This window comes from Cervus elaphus, chromosome X (genome assembly GCF_910594005.1).
Source record: "Cervus elaphus chromosome X, mCerEla1.1, whole genome shotgun sequence".
In the NCBI taxonomy this organism is placed as follows: Eukaryota; Metazoa; Chordata; class Mammalia; order Artiodactyla; family Cervidae; genus Cervus; species Cervus elaphus.
The window spans coordinates 34,130,985-34,147,800 of NC_057848.1; the positions used below are offsets into that span (position 1 = coordinate 34,130,985).

General features: G+C 47.6%; 1 protein-coding gene across 10 annotated transcripts in view; it reads left to right on the forward strand.

The window, feature by feature from the left end:
• The first annotated feature begins 520 nt into the window (after positions 1 to 520).
• Positions 521 to 16,816, forward strand: part of PAK3 (p21 (RAC1) activated kinase 3) — a 127,969-nt gene continuing 111,673 nt past the window's right edge. For 5 of the 10 annotated variants that reach the window (XM_043895310.1, XM_043895301.1, XM_043895307.1 and 2 more), the window contains exons 1-4: positions 521 to 785; positions 1,721 to 1,786; positions 1,906 to 2,015; positions 7,793 to 7,889. The gene's annotated coding sequence lies outside the window, so the exon portion shown is untranslated. The remainder of the gene's footprint in view (positions 786 to 1,720; positions 1,787 to 1,905; positions 2,016 to 7,792; positions 7,890 to 16,816) is intronic. The other 5 variants (XM_043895303.1, XM_043895302.1, XM_043895305.1 and 2 more) reach the window with 5 other exon arrangements.

The following is a 16,816-nucleotide window of genomic DNA, read 5'->3' on the forward strand; positions in this document are numbered from 1 at the left end:
TTTCATGTGTAGAAGGGTGTTTTTCCTATCTAGATTGTCATCTCTTTGCACCCACTTTGCCATATCTGCCTCTCAGTTTACTGTGGATTCAGGAGACTCCCATTAGTGTAACCTGCTTGCCTGACAGGTGGTGTCCCAAATCCATAGCATTCCCCCCCAGTAAAGAGTGATTGTGTAGCTGCACAGACTTCCTCCCTGAAAATGTACCTGAAATCCCAGTCTTCCTGCAGTGGGCAGTTGAAGAAGCTGTACTCAATCACCCCCTCCTCACCCACTGTCAGACGCATCTCTTTCTCTACGGCCCCACCTCTGTCTAGACAACCCTGACAGTGTAGAAGTTTCCATCTCCTTTTCCTTTCCCTCTCCCTGTTCCCTCCCCTTCATTTTTTTTTCCTCCCAGGCGCTTCCTGCCTGGAAACAAAAGATTGGTCCCCAGTAGCCCACTCAGGGTGATTTTAGTTTTCTGCTCCCTCTCTGATTGGCCTCCGCGCGGTGCAGAGCCCGGGTGACGTCATAGCGGAGCAGGGCGAGGGAGCGGTTGCCGAGCAGGGCTCGACCGCGGACGGGCAGCTGTGGCAGCGGACAGCCTGGGGTCTCGCGCGGGGGGCTCCAGCTTTCCCCTGCCCGGAACGAGTGTGCAGGGGCGGGAGGAGAGCCGGGGGACGGGGGTGGGGAGCGGGCCGTGCGGCTGCGGCCGCGGGGCTGCGGCGCCCCAGCCCCGCCAGCCCGCCCGAGCGCTCGGAGGGAGAGGCAAGGTCTGGACGGGGTGGCTGGACCAGTGGCAGGTAAATCCCGCGATGGATGGCACCCGGCTTGCTCTGGGGAAGGGGGTGGCGGCCGGGCTCTGCTTTTCGGCGGCCGGGCCGATTTTCTACCTGCTCGGACCCTCCTCCCGCTGTCGCGGAGCCCTGGCCTCGAGTCCCCTACGTTGCCTCCCCCGGAGCCCTGACACCCGGCGCGCTCGGTGCACGATCCCGGCTCGCGATCGCGGACAAGTGGGTGTGTCGGGGCCATTCCCGGAGGACCAGGGCCCCTTCGCTGGGTCGAGTCCTAGACTCGCTTGCTGGGGCCTGGGCCGCTTGAGGCAAAATCCGCCCCCAGAGCTACGTCAGGGTGTAGGTCTTGTACCATCTTCCCGCCTCCCTCCCCAGACGCTGGAGAGCGACAGCAGCGCCCCCCATCCAAGGGGAGGGGGTGTGGCCGCGGCCCGGCAAGTCCGGGGGAGGGGGAACCGCCAGACAGAAGCACAGAGAAAAAGTGACGATTTTCTTAAATGGACGCCTTTCCCCTCTTCTTTATTTTTCTTCATTTCCCCTCCCCTTTTTTGGTGGGGTGGTGGAGGGCAATCAGAGCAGACCTCCTTTCTTCTCCTCTGGGGACTAGAATGATGCAATAATGTCCCTAGAAAGCCCAGGGTCCCTCAGTTGGCCTCTGTCTTTGTCTGGGGAGCAGGGCCACCAGGTCCACTGCCCCCGTTCCCAGTCCCCCTCAGCTTGCTGGACCCTTGCCCTCAGTTTGTGAACTGGCTTTGCCAAGATACCTGCCATACTTTGGGAGGGGGGAACTTGGACCTTTCTGATTCTTGCTCTGGCAGGTTCTCCTTCCCCAGGTGGTGGTGGAGGGGTGGGGTGGGGTGGGGGAGCTGAGGGAGGGCGGTGCCTGAAGGGAGGGAGCCAGAGGCCCCACTTGTTTTGTTTTGTTTTTTGGTCCCACCTTCCAGAATCTAGTGCCAGACTCTGGACTTGAGGGTTCTGGGCTGTGGTCTGTAGAAGCCAAGGAGAGAAGGGTGAGTGGCTTGGCTTTGGGAAGTTATGAAGGGGGCGGCTGCAGTGCTATTTTTAAAAACTGGTTTTCAGCAGGGAAGCCTTTAGCCATGTTAGTCTCGCTCCCCCCATGGTTTTGCAGACTCAAATCCAGGCCAACTGTATGGCTGTCTGAGGTGTTGGAACAGAAGGAGGTCCATTCCTGTTGGTGACAACACTGTGGCCCTGTTCTGGGATGACCGAGGTATAAAGGTCAGTGCGGCTTTCACTGGGCCATCTGCAAAGTTATAATTGGGCAGGTCTGTGATTTGGTTCTTGAGGCCTCTCAAGACACCTTTGGGCAAAGGGGCTTAATATGGTAATAGATGATTAACAGGCCTGGGCTTGGATAGAGTCATGTCAGCCTCTGCTTCTAGATACAGATATCGTACCCTCCTCCCCCATGAAAGAGGCAAAATAGCCGGAGACTGGGACATATGCAGGTAAAAGCCAACAGCTGCGAGATCTCGAGGGCAGGAGGACCTTGGGATGTCAAGGAGCAGGCCCTCCAAGCCTCCAGGCAGGCAAGTGGGCCTTGTAGGAGAGACCTAACAGAAAAAAGGGGTTCGCCTGTGATAGGGGTACAGGCATGGGGCCACAACATCCTAAGGACGTTCCAAGTAGCTGACTAGCTGACCATTCCCACAGGTAGCGGATTTTTAGAGGTGGAGGTGGAAATGGAATAGAGAGCAAGCCAGCTTGCTGAGGTGTTTGAGGGGAAGGGAGCAGACAGACGTGAGGAGAGAGGGAATTGAGGAATAACTGCAGGGCTTGGGAGGTGTTACTCCCATCAGAGACTGTTATTACGAGGTCAGAGGCTGAGCTACTGTGAAGTCGAAGTGGGTAGCCAAGACCAAAAAAAAACACACAAAAAAACAAATCAGATCTAGAAATCATATAGAGTAGGTGGGTAAGGTCAGTGGAGTAGGTAGGAATAAAACCATAGAAAGAAGAAGAAAAAGGCAGCATTTTCCTAGGAGCCCAAAGGCCCTGATTTCCCTGGTGAACTAGTTGAAATTTTGGTGCTGAGGCACCTGTGGCTTAGCCCAGACTTAGGGGGACAATTTCTGCATAGCTGGGGAATCAATAGCATTCCTACCCAGGTAAGCTGCCTTCAGGAGCTGGTAGCTTTGGTGGAGGGAAGAAAAAATTTGATGATGAGCAGGGTACCCTCTACAACTAGCTCTTTCTCCTGGGTAAGGAGAAGGGAGTGGGGGGCCAGGGCCTCAGAAGGGACTGAGGGAGCTTCTAACCTGGCCCAGACGGTAGGTTGACTGGTTTTACATGGGGTGGGCCAGGGCTGAGCCGGGGCCCCTGCTCGGGGGATGGGGGTATGTATCTGCCCATGCTCAAATAGAAAGCCCTCCTTCCCAGGGGCCCATGGGACCCTCTGCAGGCCATCGATGGCAAAAACCACTGCCCTAGAAGGTAAGTGAAGCTGCTGAGGCATCTAGAGTGCAGCGTAAGCTCCCCTGTTGTTCCCCCCAACCTCACCACCTGCTGGAGGCCAGGGGGTTGCCTCTACAGGGACCGGGGTTGGGGGTGGGGGCGGAACTCGTCTGCCTGCTCGGCACTAGGCACTACTCGGCTTCTCCAGCAGGGGGCGGGCAAGGGCAAGCATTCAGGCGCCTGGGACTCGAGTCCTCCATTTCGGGTGTGAAGCCTGAGCCTCCGATCATGTGACAGGCTGGCATACATTTCAAGTCTGCTTTAGGGGTACCAGATGAACCTTCGGGTCTAGCAGTCTGTTTCCAATTCCTGTCAGAATGTGTCGCTTCCTCTCGTGTCCCGCTTCCTTGGGAAGGTATTTGCATTTACCTCCGTGGGCTTCCCTTGTGGCTCAGCTGGTAAAGAATCCGCCTGCAATGCGGGCGACTTGGGTTTGATCCCTGGGTTGGGAAGATCCCCTGAAGAAGGGAAAGGCTAGCCACCCCTGTATCCTGGGCTGGAGAATTCCATGGACTGTATAGTCCATGGGATTGCAGAGTCAGACGCGACTGAGCGACTTTGCGCGGTGATTACTGGAGTCACTAATATAGTCTAACCCGGAGTTTAATTGGAAATGTTAATCAATGCAATGGATCCGTGTTTGGTTTGCACAATTGGTCAGTTATCTGCAGGTTGGGGCAATCTGCACGGCACCCAGGGGGATGCGAGGAAGGGCAAGATGGCAGAGCCACCGCTGGCTGTACTGGTGGGAAGCAAAATGAAGGAAGTAGAGCTTGAAGGCTGCAAAGAGAGGAGCAGGTTCCTGGTGGGGAATAGAAACCAGGATAAGGCCTGGTTGCCTGATCACTGAAGTGAAATAGGACAATCTTGGAGGCCACACTTGGAGATGGAGGCCAGGGTTTTGCCCTGAGGTGGGAGGGTCCTGGATTTGGAGAAGGGTTTTTTTGGTGGTGGTTTTGATTTCTGTCCATGCCATGTGGCACATGGGATCTTAGTTTGCTGACCAGGGATCGAACTTGTGCCCCTGGACTGGAAGGCGAAGTCATAACCACTAGATCACCAGGGAAGTCTGAAGAAGGAAGTTTTAAAGGGAAAAACAGCTGGAGTGGAGCCAACCATGGGGGTCCAAAAGTTAGTGTTCTGGTCTGAGTGTTTCTTCCCCTTCTCTGGGCCTCAGTTTCCTTGTCTTTCAAATGACCAGGGTGAACTAGGTGCTTCCTAAGATGGTAGTAACATTTTAGGAAGTGGGTCCATTTGTTCTTGGTAATGAAAAAAGTTTCACTCAAGGAGAGCCCCTTCCCCTCAATTTACCCCTTTTAAATCATACTTTTGGGAATGCCTCTAATTTAGAGGAAGACAATACAAAACAAGCCCACAACCACTACACATATTTCATCTCAGCAGTGTGGCCTTACTTTTATTTAAAATGAATGGGAAGGGAGTGGGATGGGGGGAGATTCCCACATGTAGAATCTCCCGCTGTAACCAAGACCCTGATGGCTCAGATGGTAAAGAACGTGCCTGCAATGCAGAAGACCCGTGTCTGATCCTGGGTCGGTAAGATCCCCTGGAGAAGGAAATGGCTACCCACTCCAATATTCTTGCCTGGAGAATTCCATGGACAGAGGAGCCTGATGGGCTACAGTCCATGGGGTTGCAAAGAGCTGGACACAACTGAGTGACTAACACTTTTTACTTTTCACTTCAACCAAGACCCTAAAAAGCGCTATGGGGAATCTCACCCAGATCTTATACCCTGGGGTGAAGGCAGATACCCAATAGTTGCCCTGACTCAAGTCAGTCTGAAAACAGAAGGGCTTGGGGTGAAGGTGAAGGAAGGGCCTGGCTTAGGGTCTGTATCTTTTTCCTTCTGTCTTCCTCACCCTGCTCTCTTTCTCTGAGCCAGGTGGACTTTTTGAAATTCTATACTTTTAAGAGACATTGCCCCTAACAATCAGCTCAATTGCGCCCTCTAGTGACCTCAATGGGAATGCCTTTGACAGAGCTCCCCTTATACCTGGGGTGTCAGTGTTTATTTAACCTGCTATGCAACTGTTAACTCTCTGTGGAGAAGGGGTCCAGTACTTCCAACAGCCCAAAGAAAAAGGCGGCTGCAGCTTCCTGCAGCTCCATCTGGGGCTGGGAGTTGAGAGAGGATGCCATCCCACCCCCAGTGCCCAATTTCCTTCTTTGGGCCTGAAAAGGGTTCTGGAACATTCCCAGCTATCTTCAGTGCTGGACCGGGCACCTACCATGGGAGGGGGTGCTCTGTAGTAGAGAGAGTGGTTGCTCACAGATTCCCTCCCCCACCAAAGAGGTGTCAACTCTAATCCCCAGACAGATGCTGGCAGGAAGATGGCAGCAAGGCTGGGGTGTTGGTAGGCACACAAGGACTCCACTGATCTCTACCTCTGCCTCCAGGAGGAGGCTGAGCCACAGGTGCACACACAAGCAGTATAAACACACAAGAAGATACACACAATGTGGCACAGACATATGATACACAATATAGATTAGACCCAGGCACTTCACAGCACAGAATAGATGGAATGAATACACATGCAACACAGTACAGGCCCAGGGCACATACACAATACGGTACTGACCTGATACACATATGCAGTATGATATAAACACAACTACACACACACACACACACACACACACATACACACACACAGAGGACATGGTAGAGGCACACAAATATGAAGTGGTACTGGATGCAGTTCAGACATACCCAACCCCGTTTGTGCTCACACGCAGGACACCCCCCCAACACACCCCCGACTTCCAACACTAACCTCCAGACGGGTGGGAGGAGTGTGACCACTAGGTGGAGCTCTGTGTCCTACTGTTGCTGTTGCTTCTGCTTTGGCTCCAGCGTGCAATCAGCTCAAAGCGGGCTGCCCTGGAGTTAACAAGCGTCTGAAGGGAAGTGGAGGTCGGCCTAAGGAAAGCTCTTGATCCAGCACACAAACCTGGAGCTGCTTGGTTAGTACTGGCTGGTGCAATTGCCCCCTCCGCTCCTCCAGGTCCTCTAGTGTGCCTCCCCACTAGGGGATGGGCAGGGGACTTACTGCGGTCATTCTTCTTGAGCCCTCTCATTCTTCTTGAGCTCTCTCGGGAGCTTTGGCAGCCCTCCTTCCTTCGCCCCCACCCCATGCCCTTGTAGGATGGTCTCACGCAGCGGGGGAGGGGGCAGCATACCGCTCAGCAGCGCAGTGGGTTGGATTTGGAAAGGCTGCCTGGAGTGTGCATGTGGGACGCGCCCAGGGCCCCCTGGGGACAGACGTACTTGGGAGGCTTGCCAGCAGCAACTGGCATCCCTGGGGGATGGCTTGGTCTTTTTATTCTAGAAGGGGGGAATTGGGAATGACGGGGCTTTCCCTGGCTCCCTGAGGCTTCAAGTTTACTGTCTCTACCTTTAGAATACCCATCCATCCATGTGTTCGGATTAGGACCCTCTGCGTGTGCTAGCCTAGATCTGACTCTGTTGGAAGTTAGCCCATAGGTGCTGCTCTTCTTTGAGGGCAAAGACTGTGGAGAAGAGAGGGGCAGGGAAGGAAGGAGAAGGATTGCAGAGCTTGGGGTCCTGTCAAGGAAATATCAGTCTGTTCTTTGAGAGGAGGGGTTAGACGGACCCTGTCTTCTTTGTGGTTGGGCATGGAAACCTCTTGGGGGAAACTAGGATAAATTGTAACCGCCTAAAAAGCCCTGGATGTATTCACCCAAAGAAATCTGGAGAAGACTAGGGAAGACATCCCTGTGGCAGAGATTAAAGTTCCAAATACGATCAGAGGCTGAGGCCCCCGGCAGGCAGCTGTGAGATGATAGCAAGTTAGGGAAACTCAAAGTGCTCTGCCCACCAACTCAGTGAGGGACATTGTTGAGAAGGGAAACAGAAATGATGGTGGAGACTTGGAGGTTAAGGATGAAATAAGCTGAACAGCTGGGTCTTGAGGCAGCTCAGGTGTCACCATAGCCAAACCTCCATTTGCCATTATCTCATGGTTTCCTCCTGTCCACTCGATGACACCACCTCCTGTCAATATGCAAATATTTCACATCTGTCATATTTGACTGAGTGCTTGTTGGGAAGATCCTCTGGAGAAGGAAATGGCAACCCACTCTAGTATTCATGCCTGGAAAATCCCACGGACTGAGGAGCCTAGTGGGCTACAGTCCATGGGGTCGCAAAGAGTCAGACATGACTGAGCGACTTCACCTCACTTCACTTCACTTCACTTATCAGCACTTACCCAAGCTGCTGAGGGTAGTCCACTCACTAGCAAGCAGGTCCAGAGTGGTGAAGTGATAGCCATTCTCAACTTGAAACTCCCAGTTCAGTGCCTTTTCTGGACTCTGATGTACCTGGACTTTTTTATACTTCTTGACTCTGACTCTCTGCCTTCTTAAGGGATTTTCTGGTGTGTGTGTGTGTGTGTGTGTGTGTGTGTGTGTGTGATGTTTGGGGGAGATGGATGGAGCAGGAGCAGGTGGGGAAAGAGATTCCCGCTCCCCCACAATGCATTTCTTGGCAGGTTTCCCCCGAGAGAGCAGCTGAGTCCTTGCACCCTGTGACAGCTGCTGTTCCCAGCCCTGAGCCCATCGGAGGTCCTGCAGCGGTGGCGGTGTGAGGTGAGTAATGGATTCCAGGGCAGGAAGTTAGGGGATCTCCGAATTCAGGTAAATGCCACCTTTCCACCAGAGCTCCTGCCACCAAAGACCCTACTTTCTGGGGGCTTATACCACTGCCCTTGGTTTCCCATCTCTGATATGAAAATGACAGCTTCGACCTACATCCTGGAGTAGGAAAACTAAGCTAACAGTCATTGCCAAGTCCTTTGCAAATGTCAAGCGCCATCTAGGAGCTTTAGTATAACATAGGCACGCATCCCATCAAGCTGTTTTCCTCTTGCTTTCCTGATAGTGAAGTGGCATTTCAGCCATGTGTGACAAATTCACCAATTCTTTCCTGTCATTTCTACTGCCCCATAGCCTTCATGTTACCTTCCTATTCAAAGTGTACCCCTATCCTGGCCATCCCAGCTTCGGGATCTGGCAGGCTTAACTTAAACTTTCCAGAACCTTCCCTCTGTCTTCCCATCCAGCCAGGGGGTGTGTCCTTCCCCAACTCTCCAACAACGCCTGAGTCCATAGCATGTAGTGTAGCCATTGTTGCTCTACTGCCTTTAAGCCTTGCATGGTTTCTGGTGTATTCCTCTTGGCAGGTAAACTAGACTGAAGCCTTCAGGAGTAGGGACCAAATTTCACAGTTCTCTAGTCTCGCTCAAGTGTCTGCCAGTTCCTGCCAGCTTTTCCGTTTGAGCCTCTCTCTCTTCCTGTCCACTTCTTTCAGATTTCTTGGCCTGCCTCTCTGATCATCTACCTGTGTCTTTTCCTCTCAGGCAGCCATGACAGCATCTTCCTCTGTCCTCTCTCCATCTGGCCTTCTGTTGCTATGTGCTACAGTCTAGCTATCTGTTTGTATCTTACTGTCCCTCTGTCTTGTCTCTTTGTCAGTTGCAGAGATATCTCTCATATTGCCCAAGGCAAAACCAAACAAGCAAAAGAGAAAAACACACCCCATGAGAAAAAGAAACAAACTCAAATAAGAAACAAGGAATACGCAGTGTAGTTCTCTTTCACACTGAGCCTGTCCTGGGCCTACAGGACAAAGGAGAGCTGCAACTCAGTGGCAGGTGTTTCTGTGATGCCTTCTCATGGAGGGAGAAGCTCCAGACTTTTGGCCGTGAAATTGAAGGTGTGAAATTACAGCCTTGTCGATACTGATGCATTCAGCTTTCCAGAGATGCCCTGGCAGGGGATCCTCTATAGAGCTGGAGCAACAGAAGGTAACTAGAACTGGCTAAAACAAGAGGCAAGCCCCTGGTCTCTCCTGGGTATTCAATGACAGCCACAATAATAACTTATATTTATTGAGTACCTACTGTTGCCAGCACTATGCTAGGTGTTTTTATTTGCATGAGACCGTTTGATCCTACAGTAACTCTGCAAGATAGGTATTTTTTTTTTCCCTGATAGTTGCTGTTTTTGTTTCTGATTATGAAAGTGATGCAAGCACGAGGTAGGTATTTTTATCATCTCTCTTACCCTTGAGAAGATAGAGGTTGAGAGCGGCTAAGGCACTTGCATGTAACTCGACACATGTTGTGATTTGGGGGGGAAAGACACTTCCTGAAATGTCTCTCAGCATCTTAGATTATTTTGGAGCCCTCCACTGTTCACATACACACATATGCATGCACACACAAAACAATCACACTCACACAGTCTTGTACATTGACGTGATCATATTTACCTCCCTGGCTCACACTCACTTTTCACATCGGACACATTTATAGCAATGATCACTCTTAACCCCTCACCCTCATACATGGTCATATTTCCAGACACACTATGTACTGGTACATTCCTACTGCCACACACTGATACATACATTTATTTATTTAATTTTTATTTTAATATATTTGATGCACTGTGTTTTAACTTTGTTTTTTAATTTTTGGCCCACCACATGACATCTTTTTTTTTTCCATTTATTTTTATTAGTTGGAGGCTAATTTCTTTACAATATTGTAGTGGTTTTTGTCATACATTGACATGAATCAGCCGTGGATTTACATGTGTTCCCCATCCCAATCCCCCTTCCCGCCTCCCTCTCCATCCCATCCCTCTGTGTCTTCCCAGTGCACCAGCCCTGAGCACTTGTCTCATGCATCCAACCTGGGCTGGTGATCTGTTTCACCCTTGATAGTATACTTGTTTCAGTGCTATTCTCTCAGAACATCCAATTCTCCGATCAGGGACCAAACCAGCGCCCCCTGCAGTGGAAGCATGGAGTCCTAACCACTGGACCGCCAGGGAAGTCCCCATGCTCATATTTATATATTCACTTTTCCATACTGACACACACCCATGCTCACATTCTCATACACTCACCCATTGATGTTCCTTTTTATGTTCTTACACTCCCAGTCATACCTACATACTCACATCCACACAGATGATATAGTCACCCTTAACTCCCAAATTCCTACACAGTCACACACACTTTGTGTACAGATACAGGTTGACATTCCTCTGCCTGTTTCTCATGCAGTCATACATGCACTCAATTTCATATACTCTAACACATTTTCACTGTCATCACTATTTCCTTCTTACAGTTACACATTTATACATCTCATAACTCACCAGGACACACACATGTGTATACATGCTCATATGTTCACATTTATACATGCTGACACCATAAACACAATCTCACCTATTTAAACACTTGTTTTTGTACACTCTGGATTACATTCTCTTCTACTCATGTACTCAGTGCTGACATAATCACTGTAACTCAGTCACATTTGCACGTAATCACACTTACACATGGCAACACTCATTTTGACATAGATTCACAATAGTGCTAAATAGTGACCCACACTGTAATGTACACACCCACATAATACTTTCCTAAACTCTTATGTATACACATACACTGATTTTTACCACATTCACACACTTTCTTACTTCACATGCACACATACATACACATTGTGACACACTCAATTGTGTTCATGATCACAACTGTCACTCCCTCCCTCATTTTCCATTGTTCTCTTCTCAGCATCAGCTAAAAGGAGGAGTGTTGCTCTTAGGCAGGTGCCAATGGGACTGGATCTTTCTATCAGAAAGTACGGAGATTTATGTCTAGGATTAAAAAGAAGCAACTCAAATCCTAGATCAAGTTTTACATCTTTTACATCCTTTTGCCATAGATATCTTTTGCAGAAATCATCTCTAATAGGCAGAACCTTAGCCAGTCCTTTCCAGAGAGGTTAGAATTTAGATGGTTTGTTTATCTTTTCCAAGTTTATGGCTTAACTTGCCACTTCATTTCCCTCCCAAGGGGAGACGAAGGTGAAGCGTGCATTTCTTTAAGCACTGTTAGTGGTTTCCTATGCAAATGTAGGTGTCTGCTTTTATGTTTATGATCTGGAATTGCCTGCTGATTAGACACGTGGAAAGGGCAGTCATGCTTTCAAGCAGGTACCTCTCATCCAGCCAGGTCTGCTTTTCCCCTGTTTACTCTGGATCATGGTATTCAAGGAGGAGAAAGAGAAGGTTAATGAGCTAGCTGGATAATAAAATGCATTTCTATTGTGAGTGTGCACGTGCATATATAGACTCCACTGGAATTTCAAAAGCTGTTAAAAGTCAAGTCAACAGAGGAAATTTCTCAGTAGGCGGGGGTAAAGACAAGTTGAAGAAACTTCCTTGCACTCCAGACAGACTGTAGATTTCCTTGCAGAGGGTGAGGAAAAAACCCAGGAGTGAACCAGTAGATCAGGAGCCTGGTGCCAGAGCTGTGAGCCAGCCTAGTCTGCACCAGCAACCTGTAGGAGTCTCCCAGTCCGTGGCTGCCCCTGCTGGAGTCTCCCTGGAGGAAAAAGAGTGCAAAGTACAACCGTGCTGCCATATGATTTATTTTCTGGCACCCCATAGGGAAGAGCCTGTACTCTGGGATAACAGCTCCCCCTCCACCCTGCCATGCACACCCATCATTAGATTGAGAACATCTTCAATAGCAGAGACCACATCACCTTACCTATTTTGGATTCTCAATGCCTGGCATAATGCCAGACTCAGAGCAGCTACTTGTGAAACTCAGCTAAGAAACTAAAAGGGGTGGCTGGGCAGCAGCATATTGTCAGGACAGATCCAGTGCCTCTGTCCCTCCATCCCAGAATTCCAATGGCATTACCAGCTCAAATTGAGAGTCCTCTGTGGACCTTACATAGTGGGGGAAATGCAAAGGGTGAAAGCCCCAGACTCTGCCCTTGATGTAATTTCCTTTGATTGGGAAAGATGAAGTCACCATGAAACTGTAGTCCAAGGCAGCAGTCTTGAAGTTTGGGGTTAGAGGAATCTTTATCATGTCATCCAGTGGTTTTTCAGCATCCAAAGGCCTTGAAGACCCATGAGTGGTTGGAAACAGCAGTCAGGATTTAAGGAAGCCACTTCCCAAAGCAGACTGCCTCATAGACATCTTTCTTAGCACAGGGAATATTGTTCATCTTTCTAGAAAATTGTGTAACAAAGCAGTTTATCACTGGGCATAAGGCAGAGGAAGAAAACTGAGCCTTTAGACCTTAATGGGAATCTTGTACTTAATTAAGATTTAGCCACAACCTCCTCCAGGAGACAGCTTTAGGGAAATCACCCAGCAAATTTATATTTGATCTTTTCTGCCAATATGCTGAGACTTAACTGAAAGCAAATTATAAAACTGACAGTACTGACTAAAATTTAGGAGGGGAAAAATGCACCTACCTGAATTCACTTCAATACAGTGAGGAGTGCTAAGTAAAGAGACCCACCCCTTGTATTTATATGGTATTTTATACTTCTCAAAATATCTAATAACCTGTTCATTCATTATGATAGAAGTGTTGTTGTTCATTGTTGTTCAGTCACTAAGTCGTGTCTGACTCTGTGACCCCATGAACTGTAGCACACCAGGCTTCCCTGTGCTTCACTGTTTCCCGGAGTTTGCTCAAACTCATGTCCTTTGAGTCAGTGATGCCATCCAACCATCTCATCCTCTGGCATCCCTGTTTCCTCTTGCCCTCCAGCATCAGGGTCTTTTCTAGTGAGTCCACTCTTTGCAAGAAGCATTAGGAGCACCGATTCTGAATTTAGCTACCCCAGCTTCTGAATCCCAATTTGGCCACTTCCTATCATGTAACCTTGTTAGAGTCAACTACCCATGCTCCTCAAGTCTCAGTTTCCTCATCTGTAAAATGGGCATGACACTAATACCATCTACCTCATTGAGTTGTTAGGATGAAATGCAATGACTGGCTCAACAAATGTTGAGCACAAAGTCAGTGCTCAACAAATGGTAGATCTTACTATCCTCACCACAACCCTTGCACTGAGGTGCTTTCAAAGGGGCAGAACCCTGAAGTAACAGAGAAACAGTATGGTTCTTTGCTGTCAAAGACCCAATTTTCACAGGATTTGTTGCCTGCTTTAAGTTTTTATTTCTCTTAACCACAAGCTGGGGTCAATGCTCATTCCCACTTAAGAAGAGTGAAAAAGAAAACCCATGAGCATTTCCTTAATTCCTGTGTCATTTTAGGACATCCTTATCTGGCCACTGTAGCAATGTTTCCTGTCCATTTTGATGTCCCCTCTTGTCCTACAACTTTTCCCTTGAGATTGTGAAGGCTTCAGTAATGTCACCTTCATTTGCTGGTATACCGAAACTTAGGGGAGGAGGAATGAAAAAGACTCCTTATGCTAGTGGAGCCCAAGATCTGGTCTCTAACCACAGGCACGCCTCTGACCTTGATTCTAATGCTGAAATGCCTGCATTGTGGGCGCTGGGTCTGCTCATTTCCAAGCTTTGTTCCGAAACATCACAATGGAAGCACAGTTCACCCATCTCAAAGCCCTAAGAGCTTTCTTGTCTATGCAAAAGCTGTGGTAACTGAGAACTCATCATCTCACATAAAACTGTAGTGTGATTGAGGAAGCATAAATAAGAGCATAGACTTTGGAGTCACACAGACATGAGATTGTATAGACTTTTTTCTATTATGGTTTATTACAGGATATTGAATATAGTTCCCTGTGCCATACAATAGGGCCTTGTTATTTATCCATTCTATATATAATAGTTTGCATCTGCTAATCCCAAACTCACAATCCAACCCTCCCCTACCCCACCCCACTCGCCTTGGCAACCACAAGTCTGTTCTCTATGTCTGGGAGTCTGTTTCTGCTTCGTAGATAAGTTCATTTGTGTCATATTTTAGATTCCACATATACGTGATAATCGTATGGTATTTGTCTTTGTATAGTTTCACTCTGTGACCTTGGCAAGTAAGCTGCTGTCTCTGAATGTCAGTTTCATCTGTAAAATGGAAATAATGATACCTCAAGGGGTTATGCAAGTTATGTGAACTGGTTCATGAGTAACTTTTAGCAGAGCGCCTGGGACATAAATCTTAATGAATGGTGGTGATTTTATGGCCCATGAAATCTGTGGCAGTAATTGTAAACATCTTCTGTGGGTAACATACCTTAAATTGCTTTACTCATTTCTCACGTGTGGATCATTTGATTCTCACAACCTCTTGGTCTCACAACCTTTCGTCTGTGAAGAAATAGATTCAGAGCGATCAAGGAATGTACTCAAGGTCATAAAGCTCATTAGCAGCAGTGCTGGGCTGAGAAGGTTCCAGTCCAGGCTGAATATTTGCATCTTTGCTTCACAGCATCTTTGAGGTGGTGGTTAGCAAGTATGACCTCTTTGAATTGAGCATAAACCTTCTTGTGAAAAAAAAAATGTCTAAATGGTAGCTACAGTTTTTCTGTTCTCTGAACCATGTGGTGCCTTGTCTGTTGCCCAGCATGTTGCAGAAGTGCAACAAATGTGACATCATAAGAGTGCCCTTCGCAGCAAAGCTGAGGGTCGTGGTGATATATGGCTATGGCAGTACCAGTTCCCATCAAAAGGAAAAATCTTTCTCAAGGCATGTCATGTAGTTTTTCTTCATGCTGCTCAAGGAGTACCAAATGTCCAGAGCCTGGAAATTCTTGAAATATACTGAAACACGTTACTAGACCTCTGGGGCTCCTTGGCTGTTTCTCTTCTGACCTGAAAATGACGAAGCATCAACTTTAGTGAACCTTAGGAAAAGGATGGAAGGACAAAAAGATAAGAGCACTTTTGACTTCTCTGTGACATTTGCCTCATAGCCATACGCATCTTGGAATACTTTTCTCTTGGTTTCCATGATGTCATAGATTCAGTTCCTCCACTTCTTTAACCATATTTCTCAAGGATCCCTGGTTCCTCCTCCAGCCCCTAAATATTGATGTCCCCCTGAGATCTTGCCTTCTGTCATTCTGTGTCTTCCTGACAGATTGCACCTATTTCCATGCTGATGGTCTCCAAATTAATATTTTCAGCCCATGTATCCTGCTCTCCATTGAGCCATTCCATAATGCCATATAAACATGTTATGACTGCTGCTCTATTTATATTTATTGTCTTAATTTTGCTGTCCCTATCGAGAGGAAAGTTTCTCAGGTGGCACTAGTGGTAAAGAATTCGCCTGCCAATGCAGGAGACGCAAGAGGTGCAGGTTCAATCTCTGGGTTGGGAAGATCTCCTGGAGAAGAAATGGTAACCCACTCCAGTATTCTTGCCTGGGAAATTTCATGGACAGAGGAGCCTGGTGAGCTAAAGTCCATGGGGTCGCAAAGAGTCAGACACGACCAAGCAACTGAGCACACACATTGAGAGGAATAGGTATAGCTAGAGAGAGAAATTTTTTTTCCCAATCACATGTGAATTTATGTTCCTTTCAGCTTTTTATTTTTGCTATGTAATAAAGACAAGGTTTTTAGATCTTTGTTTTGCTTCCCACTAGATATTTCTAGTATAATTTTTACTGAGGTAACCAATGTGTCACTGTGTTTGTTCTCTTTTTGTACGTAGACTTGTAGAAAAGTTATACATTTGAGGACCATTTGTAGATATTTAGTCTTTGTAGAATGTTTATGTTTGTTGGTAGAGTCTTTATAAAAATTTAGACAGTTTTTTTTAATGAAACTGATAAGGGCTGTCCTACTGGCCAAAACCAGAATAATTCTTACAATTCTCTTGGGAATATTATTACTGCTGGCAGTCCAGTGGCTGCTCATTTAAGGGGCCTCCCACACCATCATATTTGTTATCAGCATACAAACTTCATTAGCTTTTTAAATAATCACCATTCTAAGCTAGTTGTTTACTCTCGTTTCCTAAAAACAAACTGAAGCACAGTTCTGTCTGGAATTCTGAACAAAAGGTAAAGGCTACACTGGGGATGTAATGAACAGCATGATGACTGTGGTTAATAATACTGTGCTGTATGCTTGAAATTTGCTAAGAGAGCGGATCTTAAGTGTTTTCAACATACCAAAAAGCAAAACAAAGCAGAAAATAAAACAATGTGAGATGATGGATGTATGAATTAATGTGATTGTGATAACCGTTTCCCATTGTATACATATGCTGCTGTTGCTAAGTCGCTTCAGTCATGTCCGACTCTGTGCGACCCCATAGAAGGCAGCCCACCAGGCTCCCCAGTCCCTGGGATTCTCCAAGCAAGAATACTGGAGTGGGTTGCCATTTTAAAATTGTCAATTATCCTTAAATAAAGCTGGAAGACCCCCTAAAGACTAAAAAAAAAAAAACCCACATTAGTCCTCCCACACTCCTCTGGGCTTCTTGGGATAAATTTCCATTTAGGGTCCTGAGACCAGTTAATCCCGCAACTAGCATCTTTGCCATCTTTGGCCAATGTCCAGAATAGAGCTACTTCTTGAAACCTCTCTTTTCCTGTTTCCATACTGCCCATGCTTCCTCACCTGTGGCTTTTTATCTAGACAGGCAGAGTCCAAACCCCTAAGAAAGGCATATGAGATCCTTCTTAATTTGGTCTTTACTGGTCTTATTTTTTTTTTTTGCATCAAGTTATGTGTAGTTTCTC